This window comes from Glossina fuscipes, unplaced genomic scaffold (genome assembly GCF_014805625.2).
Source record: "Glossina fuscipes isolate IAEA_lab_2018 unplaced genomic scaffold, Yale_Gfus_2 1, whole genome shotgun sequence".
In the NCBI taxonomy this organism is placed as follows: Eukaryota; Metazoa; Arthropoda; class Insecta; order Diptera; family Glossinidae; genus Glossina; species Glossina fuscipes.
The window spans coordinates 8,408,599-8,422,985 of NW_023998415.1; positions in this window are offsets into that span (position 1 = coordinate 8,408,599).

The window sequence follows — 14,387 nt, forward strand, 5'->3', positions numbered from 1 at the left end:
AGTATGTATAGAAAAATATAAATAAAAGATAAATATATATATATATATATATACACACACACATACACACACACAAACACACACATAGAATTCACACAATTTTTGGTTCTTAAATGCGATAGATAAACTTTATACTTTCATATTCTTTCATTTATTTATTATTATTACTATTATTATTATTATTATTATTATTATTAGTATTATTATTTTTGAAATAAGATGATTATAACTTACGTGTATTTGTGAAAATATGTAACGTTCGTTTATCGTAAATGAAAAAAAAGGTTATTTACGTTAATTATTGTAAAACAAATTAATTGAATGCATATAGGTTCAAATAAACAAAAGTATTATTTCAAAAACAGTATTTTAACACTAAGAAAAATAAAACAAAAAATACGATCTCTTTGTAATTAGTCTTAAATATAAATAACTTTATTTACATTATTTTGGTACATTCCTCAATCGCTATCTACATACACTAAACCCGTAGCCTAAACATATTTTCATTTACTTTTTCTCAGCTTTCAAGGAACGTCTAAATATCTTATCCCTTCCTCAATATCCCATAAAAAAAAAAACATTTCTCGTTAATAAAAGAATTCTGAAAATGTGTGGCCAGTATTGAGAAGGCTTGTAAACTTGTATATGTACAGACATTATCATGTTTTGTTATACATTTTTTATTAATTTTTTTTTTTATTATTTTTTTTATTTTTTTTTTTTATTTATTTATTTATTTATTTATTTATACGATATATCTATTCGTGTGTTTTTTATACCCATCACCGAAGAACGGAAGACAATCTCTCTACACAGGCTATGTACATGTAAGTGTGTATGATCGATATTAAAATCTGAAATGAAGTAATAGAAAAATATCCGCCTGGTCGTGTATTCGTCTATCTATTTATGTAATATCTGTGATTAATATTCTCCTCGAGATAAATGTGAAAATATCATCTTTGGATTTAGGAAAGATATCGGAAATCGCTGGACGCAAATTCATATTGAAAATGTTGCATATCGGTTAATGGACATGTCTAGACTATAACATAAGTTGAGAATATCTCTGCTTTCAGACGTAAAAAGTGCAATGCATATAACAATGAAAATCTCCCCAGATTATATATCCTCTTGGTCATGCTACATGCTCGTCCAGCTAACATAATAGCTTGTTTCTTTCTTCTTTTCGCGGCCCTTTCCCAAGGTAAATGTGATGGGTATAAAAGGTTCGGCAGGAGACGAATACAATTTTCCTAGTTGTTGTTATTTTTTTTTTTATTTTTTTTTTAATATCATTTCGTACCCACTAAGATTAACTTAAACGAATCTTTATAAACGAAACAAATATAGAAAATGAAAATGGCAAAAAAAAAAAAAGAAGAGAAGCACGCAGTTAATTTAATGATAATAAAAAGGATTAATTACAACACGTAAATACACATACACAAACCTGTTTACAGAGACTCAGACATATGTACAATTAAGATTTGGATAAGCAATTTTGGATGGAACGTTTTAGACACGACAAAATTTAACTTTTAGGTCACAAACAAACAAAATCACAAAATGCCTTTTGGAATTAAATTCAAAAATAACGGGGAAATATTATTAAATCTAAAATTAATATCTTTACGGAGTCAATAAGAAACGAAAAAAAAATGGAAAAACAACAAACACAAAATTAAACAAAATTTAGGACAAATCTTAAAAAAAAAATTCAAAAATTTTATAATTTTATAACAAAATTGTATGTTTGTACACATTTTGGGAGGAGACACAATCATCACTGTAAAAAAAAAAACACAAAAAGAAAATAAAAGCACAAACTAATAATAATCATTAAAATAAATAAATAAATAAATAAATAAATGAATAAATGAATAAATAGATCACACGCAGAATTTCGTTCTATTTATATAGGATTCTTTTAAGCCTGGTGAAAAGTGCCTTCATTCAGAAGAAGTTTCTATTATAGTTTACGAACAGAAAGAAACGCATGATTGTGTTTTTATTTTAAGAAATTTAAAAATTAAAAAACTTTACTTGATTTCTCTCTATCTTATTTTCTCTCTTTGTTAAATTATAATTTTTGAATAATTTTGTGTTATTTTATTTTTAGCATTCATTCATTCATTCATTCATTCATTCATTCATTCATTAATTCATTGAAACATATTTATATTCATTTAAAGACACTCATCCGTTTTATTATAAATATTATTATGCAACAGTCAACGCATAGTATGTGCAACACTAAGAAAATAAGCGAACATGCATTTATAACTTATGTACATACATTAGACATCATCATTATTAAAAGAAAAACAAAAAAAGCAAAAAAATTGAAAAATATAAATAAAATAGGAAAAAAGAAAATACAGAATAAAGTACACATTCCTTAAGAGGGTCATATTTACAAAGTTCGCGCCAAAAACACTTAATTTTTGAAATAAATTTTTTTTTTAAAATTTCACACGAAACATTTCAACGATGTGCCTCCCTCTGCATATATCCGTGAAATGCGTTTTCAATCTTTATTTATATTGTGTACGCATTTGTAGCATCGAGAGACCTCGAACTAATGGAGCGTGCTAAACCGCGCCTAGTCCAACATAACAAATATATCAGATACCAAATCGAACTGAAAGTCGAAGAAGAAAAGGCCTTAAACTTAAGGCAGCGTATTAGTGCCGTAAAATTTTACTCTCAAAGTTTCTGTTTTCCTTATACATACATCAATCCACTCGTAATGTTTAGATGTCAGCATAAGCGTACCCTATTATGAACATTGCGTACAACATTATTCGGCCTGATTAGCTTGTTCCATTTGTGTTTTTTTTTTTTTTTTAATCTGTTCATACAATTGTCATATCCGATTTCCAGAGGCCTTGACAAACCTAACTCCATTCAATTTAGAAAGTTATCCGAAAACCAAAACAAATGATATTCCAGCATGCTTGGCCTGACCTATAAGATGTATTGAGTAGAACCTGCCTGCCAAACCCTTTGCATTTGTAATGGCCTGTTACATATACATGCACAGCTTCGTGAAAAGCCATCTTCGAGCTGTAAAAGTTTCGATCGTGTCTTTTTTTTTTTTTCTTTATTATTGAGTGACAACAGTACAACTTTTATCTATATTAGGCGGATTGTTTGATAGCACCTGGCCATAATGAAAATCATCTTCCAAACTTCGCGACAAATACTTTAATCGAGATGAGTATATCTTTTTTGAGTGAAACCCTCTGTCAACCAAACGGCGATAGCTTTTGATACACAGCTTTCTGTCAGTAGTTTAATATCGCTTGATGATAGGCATCTCGGCGCTTGACTTCACCGCTGCTTAGATGTTAATCTTGCCTTGTGACTGTTCGAAATCAAGCGAAGCTCATAAACAGTGTTTGTGTACAGATACGTCACGTAATGACCTTGCTCGGAATGTAAAGGTTACTTTTTGAAACTTGATGACTTTCAAGCACCAAGTATTAATTAATGCTTAGCCTGGCCTATTCCGACTCTGAAATTGCTAATATTAATCACTTATGAAAAAATCCTCCATAATTTCTGTATTATTTGTATTTATTGTTATATGTTTCTGATAGCACCAAATATACTCCTTATTGTCAGTCTGTCTATCTATTCCCGAAATGGGGGCATAGTCGATAAGCTCGGACTACCATCAACATGGGCGCATATTGTTGCAATATTACTTCCGCATTTTAGATTTCTTCATCGTATCATCGCAGAAATCTGGCGAACTGCATACGTCATTAACAATTTGAAAGTGAGAGAGAGAAGTTGAATTAAGTGCTCAGACGTGGCCCTAAGAAACAAAACCAAAACAATCTCGTCATTACGAAAAGACCATATCTATGCAAGCCATAAGTGTTTGCACATGTATGTGAGTAGACTGATCGAGATAACCTCTGCACTGAACTTTTGAATAATCGCTATAAATATTTGCATTAAATTTGAGATTTGTTCAGAGTTTTAAGCAATAGTTTCAAATTTTTGTCTTTCAAGCTTTTTCGAGTAAGTCCACTTTGCGCCTCATACTAAAAGAACACTAGATTTCACAAGAATTTCGAGAATATGTCTATGAAGTGCATTCAAATGTAAAAACATATACGGTTTTGTTCGAAAGCCAAGTGAGGACGGTACATTGCTCAAATTGTTCAAATCTTAGTAACGGCAATTTCAGATTGACGTTCAGACAAATGAAAACTAGCCATCGAATAAGTGCGTCTACAACATATCATGAGAAAGAGTAAATCTAAGAACCAAAGGAAAAAGAGTCGAGTTCTTAAATCCGATAACAAATCTATTCGCATGAAAACATGGGAAGATATATCGGTGCGCGTGTAACCGGTATACGGGCAACGTGTTTCATTCGAACTTTGTGCATTAAATCTGAAATCAATAACTGCGTAATGCGTTAATTGTAAGTCGTATTTCCTCGCTTATTGGGGATGTGGATTGCGCGAGTCAAACTTCAGCGTCTGTAATTATCAATTAAGATCCGCACATATATTAAATTTGTTCTTCCATTCATATCTCGCATAGATACGCAGTAGACACTTCGTACCGTATAAATACAAACAAATAGACACACAAACGCGGAATATACTTAGTAATTGCAACGTTTCGCAATATATGCAACGTTGCAGTCCTACAAGTCGGCGATCGTCACGATACAAATCAAACCTGTGGCGAAAGAAGTAGCTTACATAACGAAGACGCAAAATTTAGGAGACTTCGATATTAGTATCGAAGAGACGTCGATGGCAAAGCACCGTCTGTTAGAGAAATTGGCAGGAGTACTGCAGTAGATTTGCAAAGGGCGAACGGATCTACAAGTTCATTCCGAACATAATCCCATAGGCTTTTACGTGACTCGAATTTGCGGAGTATCTGTGATCGTATAGAAGAGACAGATGTGTTTCTCGTCTATCCGAAGTATCAACACGAACGATAAGCCCAACAGAAGGAATTCGCTGATTGTCTTGTTCCTGGCACACCTGCTGCACAGCCAAAAGAAATGAAAAGGTATTGGTGCTTTTACGGTTAATACACGATAGGAACAATGAGTTGAGAATAGACAATGCCTGAACGGAAAATGTATCTACGAAATTGTGGCACGGGGTTGCGAATAAAAGCACAAATGGCTTCTAGAGGTTGAAATTTTTGCAACAGCAACCAATATCTAGACTCCGAAGGCAATATCTAGGACGAATGAAGCTTGCAAGTACCTATACGTTTTTGCCATTACTTGTCAATTCTGCCCGAATGAGACGAAACAGAATCCGCTACAGGTTAGGATAGACTAGGTTTACACTACGTTAGTGACTACAACGCAAATGAACTGAACGAAATCGTATTTTCCGCCTTTGCCTGTATAGGCGTTGTCTTTCAATTAAGAGACTGATCTATGGATTAGGTTGTGTTTATAACTGCAGATTGTTTCTGTTCCCTCGTTTGCAAATGTTTAGGTTTGAAACTAGAGTTAGTAGTAAATAGACAGCTTAGAGGATGTATTTACTTGTGCATATATAAAATTTGCACAGCTATGCGTTAAAACTATTAGGGAATAACGCAGAGGTTACTCTCAAAGACAAGATTGATGGTATAATTGTTCATGCAATTGATTACATGGGGCGCATGGTTGGCAATAGGAGTCGGCTTTCTCTGATAATCTGACATTAGCATTTATGTTTCTTGCTGGCTTTAGGCTAACGGCTTCTACGCTATTATTATTCAAAGTTTTAGATGCACTGCCTACGGCTTGACTGACTATTTATGAACGCGTTTACAAATATTGTAGATAAAGAAACATAATAACGATTGCAAGTGAAAACAATGTACAAAGTAAGGAAGAAAATACTATTTTTTGTTGTTTTACTACTACTACCTACCACTAGTTTTTCTTTAAATTAAAAAAAAAAAAAAAAAAAAAAAAAAAAAAAAAAAGAACAAATTGAAATCTTAGCTTCTTGACGCATATAAATGTTTAACAAGATGTCCGATGTGTTTGGTTTTTTTTTTATAAAATTATCAATTATAATCAATTTTTATTGTTATATCGATCTGTGTGTTCTTTCGGCTATTAGGTTGATATCGAAGTACACTAAATCTGTCCCTTTGAATGTGTTCACATTCGTGATTATATTTATTTAAAAATTTTGTATTGATAAGGGCACACCGTCGCTTTGCGTAGTTTACATTTACCTAAACATTGACATTAACATTAACATTAATACACACATATAAACACATACAAATAGTTCCAGGAATAAATCATATAATTAAATAATAGAAAAAATATATTCATAAATATAAAATAAATTGAATTACATCCGAATAAAGTATATAAGCTGCAAAGAAATTAAGGGATTTAAGCTCTTAAAGTAATTAAAAATATTTTACATATTTTATCGCTCTCCCCTCCACATAACTAGTATATTTTAAAATAAATTATCAGCGGTGAGCATCTTTTTTGCAAAACGTAATCAATTGATTGAACAGCAATCCATATTCGTTTATGTCCTTAAGCCAAAAATTTTCGCGTTGATCTAGAGAACATTTGAACGCACACATATGTACAATATTATTCTGTAACTCCATAGCAAATATTCACAATTAGTTAATTTCGATTTCAATATTTGCATCAGCAGTGGAAAATGTCCAACAAAAATAGTAATAATAATAATAATAATAATAATAATAATTAATAACAAATAAATAATAATATAATATGTGATTTTAAAATAGAAAATATTTTCGTCCTTTTTTTTATTTACTTAAATTATCAGCTAATCAACAAAGTCAGGTAAGTACATGACATGACTTTTCGGCAATCGTCGGCACGTCTTCAGGTCAATTTTGATGATTTGCAAACCTAATCTAAGAAGAGAGTTACAAAAACAAAAACAAAAAACCCACGCACAACCAATATGGTGCGGCAAACCCGACCATTGAATACGTCAAACTCAATACATTTTGTTCCCACACAAACGCATACATTTCTTGCTTAGTACTTTTATGACTGGCGGCCCTAAATGTGACCTGACTTGATCTAAATTTTGCAAGATATATGTTATTCATCATGAAGTACTAGACACTATACTTTGCTGGCATTAAAGCCCTACAACCGTTTAACAGTGGTTAGGGACGAAAAAACCTTTCGTAGTTCGCGGTACGTGGCCTAAGCTTGGAGCAGTTCATTTTTATATCTAAATATTATAATGAACCAATTTTCGTTACAAAATATAACAAATTAAATCTTGTCATTATATTAGTTTGGGGAAAAAGAAATCCATTATTTTTATATGCACTTCAGGACTTTATTTAACATGCTTCGGATTGTCCGATTTGGATCAAATATGCACCGTTTTGTTGTACGATTTTTTGCCATTTTAAAGGTAACTTCAAAATGCCTCTCTCATAGAAGTCCTGGTCTCTATTTGCAAAAAACTCTAGTAGTCGATTTTCACAATCCTCCCTAGATTCCAATTTTTTATCATTAAAGAAATTTTGCAATGCAAGAAAAAGATGATAATCGCATGGTGCCAAGTCCGGACTGTATGGCGGATGCATTAAAACTTCCCAACCAAGCTCTCGAAGTTTCTGGCGAGTCACTGTAGATGTGTGTGGCCTAGCGTCGTCTTGGTGGAACACGACACCTCTCTTGTTGGCCAATTCTGGCCGTTTCTGGTCAATCGCTATCTTCAAACGGTCCAGTTGTTGACAGTAGAGAACAGAATTTAGCGTTTGGCCATATGGAAGCAACTCATAATAAATAATCCCCTTCCAGTCCCACCAAATGCATACCAAAACCTTCCTGGCCTTTTGAGGTGCTTCACCACGCTCTTTGACCACGATCGTTTTCGCACAGGGTTATCGTATGTGATCCATTTCTCATCTCCAGTCACCATCCGTTTAAGAAATGGGTCTATCTCATTCCGTTTGGCCAAGGCTTCGCAGATGGAAATTCGATCCATCATGTTTTTTTCTGTTAATTGGTGTGGCACCCAAACATCGAGCTTCTTTTTGAATCCAGCTTTGTGGTTTAAAACTGTTTTATGGTCGATTTTTAGCTCCTGGGCGATGTTACGACTGCTACCAAGCCGGTCAACTTCGATCATTTCTCCGATTTTATCGAGATTTTCGACGACCGGCCTACCTGTGCGAAGTGCATCATTAACATCAAAAATTCCTGAACGGAATCTACGAAACCAAAATTGCACCTAATTGGCTGTTACAGTATCGGAAACATAAACACCATTCACAATTTTAGCCGCCTGGCTTGCATTTTCGCCTTTGTCAAAGAAAAACTGTAAAATGTACCGAATTTTCTCTTTGTTCACTTCCATTTTTAACACGCTGTAACTCACAACTGAATGCACCAAACAAAAAACAGCCAAAGAATTTTTCTTACTGCGAAATGTCACCTTTCTAACGAGCATAAATCTGAAATTGTTTGATCGAGAAATCTATCAGTGCAGCCATCTACCGAAAAAATAATGGATTTCTTTTTCCCCAAACTAATATAAAGGCTTATTTTTCGAAGAAAAGTTATTACTACATATAATACCCTATGATTTGCATCGAGCTTTGTGACAACAAAAGTAGGTAACAAAAATGGTGCGAACCAATTCATAGTCAATAGCGTTCGTCTTTCATCGAGTTTCGCAAAAATATCTTAAACATTTCATCCCTTAGATTGAGTACGAAATACATGGACAATCATGAGATAGGCACACGAACAGCGAAGTAAACAAGTATGCAGAAAGATACACAAGCTGAGTTTAATTCAGAATATGATTCCAAATCGAAGGCTATAACAAAAGGAAGAGTCTATCTAAAGTCCGTTTGGATGCCACATATATCCGCCCAAAGTTAATAGGCTCTGTACCACACCACAAGTGGTGCACCGTCCTTAATGACCACAATTGTTTGCGATTAGTATTTTACGAGTACACAAATAGCATCCAAAATGCTTTATAGGGAGACGAACGCTCTTTCGACTCAAAAAGCCAATTTTTCTAGTTACATCAAAATGATGGGTTTCAAGCTAGCAATATTTTAGTTCTTGTACGCAGGTTGGTATCAAAAATGTACTAAGCCGGTCCCGGGACACATCTATAGTAAAAAACAAAGTATATCTGAAGGCCTCTTTTTTCAGAAGTGAGAAAGGTGCGGTTTTTACTCCTCGCTTATAAACTGTAATTAGTTTGTGTGTGTGTCAAAATTCTATTGGTGACCTCATAGTAAGTGTACAAAAATGTAAAAAAAAAAAAAACCGCGCCAATCTAATACTGTTGTGAATAGGAATTTGACTTTCTTCGAGTTATTTCCTTTTGAGATAACGGTGGTGAGTATACACGGTTTGGCCACACCTGGATATACATATTACTCTCTTATCTTATATGTTAATATTTCAAACAACAAAATATATATCTATATATTATTTTTTTGATTTTTATTGATTATGAATCATACCTTCAGAAGGTTTTTCATTCGAAAGTCGAGAAGAAAAAAACCGATTGTTTTGCTAGAAGTGGCTCGTCGCCACTTCCTCCTTAAAAACTCTTTGCAACAAAAAATGTTGATTTACGTATACTTGCATATTTAAAAGAGCAAACATCATCCTTTCTATAGTATTGTGATGTGAATCTGTCTTTTACGAATTTCACGTTATTTATTCAAGTTCTTTTTGAAATAAGTTCGTGGCTTTTTTTTTTTTTAAATATATAATTGACAATCTATTTGCAGGATTTTACATTTGCAACGCTTTAATTCGCTTTGATATCACGACTCGACCCTCTTAGCTCAATTAATATTGCCTTGTGCAAAGATTCCGCTCATATACTTTATACCCTTTTGTAAACAAGTTACCATTACCTAAATTCATCGCCATTTTCCGCTAAATTTGTGAAAATTATTGCCGCCAGTCGCCAGCTGCATGATCTAGGTAACGCTCCGTGAATGTGTATATTGTCTTCCCCTTCTCTACAATTTAGTTTCTTAGAAAAAAGACTAATTTTCATGAAAACCCATATCATGAAAAAATGCCATTTTCGTAACACTACATACTGTCCCTTCATAAATTTCTGATAAGTAATTTTTGTTCTAAAGGTTCGTCGTTGCTATTATCGCATATTGAATATATGTTACATTTACTTAAAGGGAGTATTGTAGTAAAGGGAGTATTTCTTAATGTATTGGATGTTTGCAAAAATGTTGATCGGCGACTTCTACAGGTAAAAGTGATAAAAAGTGAAGAATGCCAGTTCTAGTTCCTCTGCCTAAAACAACGGTATTACAACGCTCAAAATGTTTCTTCTTCCAAATTCCTTACTTCTGTTGCTTATTTGAAGAAATCTACTGCCGAAGCCCAACAAACACGTTCAGAAACTTAAGCTGATGCTGCTTCATCATGTCGCAATTGTCGGTTTTCGGTCCAACGATTTAAAAGTTGCGACACAAGTTGACTGAAAATGCCGCTTTTCAGCCACTTGTTGCACCGTTGTAGCTCGAATGGGAAGTGCTGCCATTTCCAGCGTACTCGCCAGACACGGCGCCTCTTGATTACCACTTGCTTAGATCGGTGCAGCATGGCTTGGTTGGCACGCGGAACCACAAAGTTGAAGAAGTGCGTAAATGGGTCGGTAGGTGGATCGCTGCCAAATCAATATAAGTTCTTTCGGCATAATATCGTCATGTTGCCAAAAATATTGTAAAATATTGTGGAAAACAACTAAAAAGAACATTATAGCCGGGCAGGGCCAATAAATACCCTACACCACATTGTCTAACGCAATTCTTATTTTTATTATAGAACACAAAAATTGTATCTTGTTTCTATATAAAGAGATATTTTTCATGTGCGGGCCCAAATTGCAACCTAATGTGGTACAAGTTTAATCCCTACGTAGGACAGGATCGAAAAATAGGCCTAGACGGTCCAAATTTTGTAGTGTTCATTTTTGTATGAAACTAATATTATGGATCAATTATTCTGATCACATATTATAACTTGGACTTTTCTGCTCTACAATGAATCAATTTTCGTAAAAAACACTATTAGGATAGGATTCAAAAACTAGGCCAAGATCGTCCAAATTTGGCACAACTAATTTTTTCATTTTAAATTACTATTATGGTATAATTTTCAATGCTTCGCGATATACATTTTTTTCGTAAGACCGGTCCAATAGCGTTCGTTATCGAAATATCTCAAAAATTGCGACCTGTAGCTTGAACACAAATTTACATGGACAGACATCAGATGGACAGACAGGCTTAGAACAATTCAGTTAATGATTCTGAATCGTTCCCTATATTAAAAGGTGGATCTATCTTAAGTCCTTCGGCGTGTTACATACAACCGCGCTAAGTTAATATACCCTGTACCGCAAATGGTGAAGGGTATAAAAAGTTGACTGCCACGAATTGCGGAACTATCTCGTTCTTAATAACCTACTCAATAGGAGCAGCGAACAAAAGAGCTTGGAGAGTGGAATACTTGTCAACTATTCTCTGCCACACATGTATGGTACCGAATATGTAATATTACGTTAGTACATAGTGGATGTATTTAATAGCCAGAAGGAACCATCTTTAATTATATAAGCGTATTGGTGGTTAATGTGTTTTGGTCCAGGCACGGAGATCATTGAAAATGGATTGGATTATATTAACGACAAGTGTAAATTTCGAAATTTACGATTAGCGTACGTATCAAAATTTCCTAACCCGATTCTCTCAATTTTCGCCGAAATATTAGAAAAGTGTGTGTTGGTTGACATTTTCATAACGGAAGCTGATACCTTTCCTAATGATCAGTTCTGAATGCAATGTACTTAGCTTTTCCCCAATTGCGCGCTTCAACTGCATTAATGGTTGACAGTAGGAAGTGAACAGGTTCAGACAAGTCGTCATGCACGTTTCCTTCCAATCGCTTATACATCTCTGTTCATCTCAAATCACTACATTTTTTCCACACTATTACCGAACGTGACGCAATTTTCACATCACTCTACGTTAATCTGTTCAGAAACGTATCCGATTTCACTTCGTTTTACCAGCTGCTAGTTCAGCTGATACCCGAACATAGAGCTTCTTCGTAATTTTCAATACTGAGTTGATGACATTCTTTTTTCGATCGAAAACTTGTTATCGGGCAAAATAAAACTTGGATGGAGAAAGCATATACCTGATACAATTAACGGACATAAAAGGGCTATGGACTATGGAATTCCGCTGCTGGTGCAATCAAATAAAAAGAAGAGAGAGAATTATCGAGAAGGAATTAATGGGCAATGATTATAGAATTAAAATTCATTACCAAAACCTATGAAGATAGCGTATATCCTCAATACGCCCAGTAAAAAATACAACAACAAAGATGTGACACACAAAACTATTGGAACCTGGAAATGCTGCAATTATAAAAATTGATTTGGGAAAAACAAAAGTGTTTGCAGAGCCGATCTACACAAACGGAGGAAGAGCAGCTCCATACTCAATATGAAAATAGAGAAAATTTACGCTCGTCACTGAAGAGAAAGAATTCGAAATTTTAATTCAATTATTACTCTGAGTTAATTAGCATTGTCCTCCATTATTATATGGAGAACTTGACATCAAAACTTTGTAAATTTATCAAATCATCCACGATTCATACATTTTGACATCCAATTGTTTCAGCTTACGTTTCAATAAGTTATTTAAAAAAATATTTATTTGTTCTTTCACTTTGCTTCTCTATCTTATATACGATTCGAAACTAAACGAATACCATCATCAATCAAAATCATTATATATTATGTTTTTGCATCAATCCTGAAAGCGCTACTATTCTAATTACACTATTTCGATACCGAAAGCAACAAATCGGCCGCGTGTTAGTGCAGCAATAATGTCATACGACGAAATAAGTCAACTTTCCTCGACTTTTTTTAACACAGCTTGTCTCTAATATCGAAATTTCCAGAAGGAAAGGAACCGTACAAGCCGTTCACATGCTGCTTGATTACAGTAATAGTAAATCATCTTTATATACCTTCCCTATGAAGTGCCTATCGTCTTGATGGAATTTATACCGTAAAGCATAGCGATTTTTTTCCCCGACTTTTATTTTCAAGTTATTATGAAAACGCAACCGCTTTCAATTAAATTAAACTAATGTTTCAATATTGCTTATTGGTTATCTATGGTTTGTCACTTCTCAAAAGTACAAATGTATAAAATGACTGCATGGTATACGAATTGCCAAATTTACGCGACTCTTGGGCCATCATCTATTAGGATAAAATCCTTGAAATTTATCATTTGCTTAATGAGATAATAGCATTTATTTATATGTACAACACACACACACACACCACATCCCACACAGATGCGCTGAGTATGCACTTGAAAATCCTATCCCATTGACTGAAGAAGGAAAATACCGGGCTTGAATAGAAAAGATGAATCTGTCGTTGTAGCAAATACGAATTTAATGCTTCCGAAGTGTAAGTATGCATCTATTATTATCGAAACTGCTGTTGTTGCTGTACAGGCAGTCAGTCTATGCCGAAAACTTATACGCACTTTGCGAGTATTCAGATCCTTTTTTAATATAATACGTGCAAGCGTATTCAGGGCATCTGACGCAGTCCAGATTGTAAAAGAAGCGGCAGAATGCAGTTTTCCGCTTGGTCTGAGCAATTCTCCCATTCTGAATAAATTATGATAATAATAATAATAGTAGCAAATAATTTGAGCAACAAATTTATTCAGAATGATTTGAAGCATCGAGAGCAATGCCATTTGCTTGTACAACCTTTGAGATCTTCCGCAGTAAATAATTGCGATTTTTATTTTTAATAAGGCTTTTGTGTTTTATTTTTTATTTTATATTTTAATCTCTACTAAAAACTTAATATTAATCATACAATTTGCAATTATTTTAATAATATTGATTTAACGAACAATATATTTAATAGATAGTGGTGTAAATGATGTCTTATATACACATGTACAATGTAAACTACTTAAGATTTTTTACAAACCTTATCAAAGTTAATCATTTCAATAATAAATACCTATGCAAGTATGCTTTTTATAATTTTGGGATGCAATTACATATATGTACATATATAGACATACATATGTATTTATGCATTTGTATGTATATGCATTTTTGTGTATATTTGCATAGTCATACTAACGTACGCATCCGTAAAGTTGACCTTTTTATTAATTACATTTGTTTTTATATTTATAATAAATTTCAGCTAAAATTGTTGTTTATTTATTACAAATTTCTATTTTCTCTTTCCTTTTAATGTTTTTCTTTTTTTTTTTTCTTTCTTTTTTTTTTTTTTTTTTTTTTT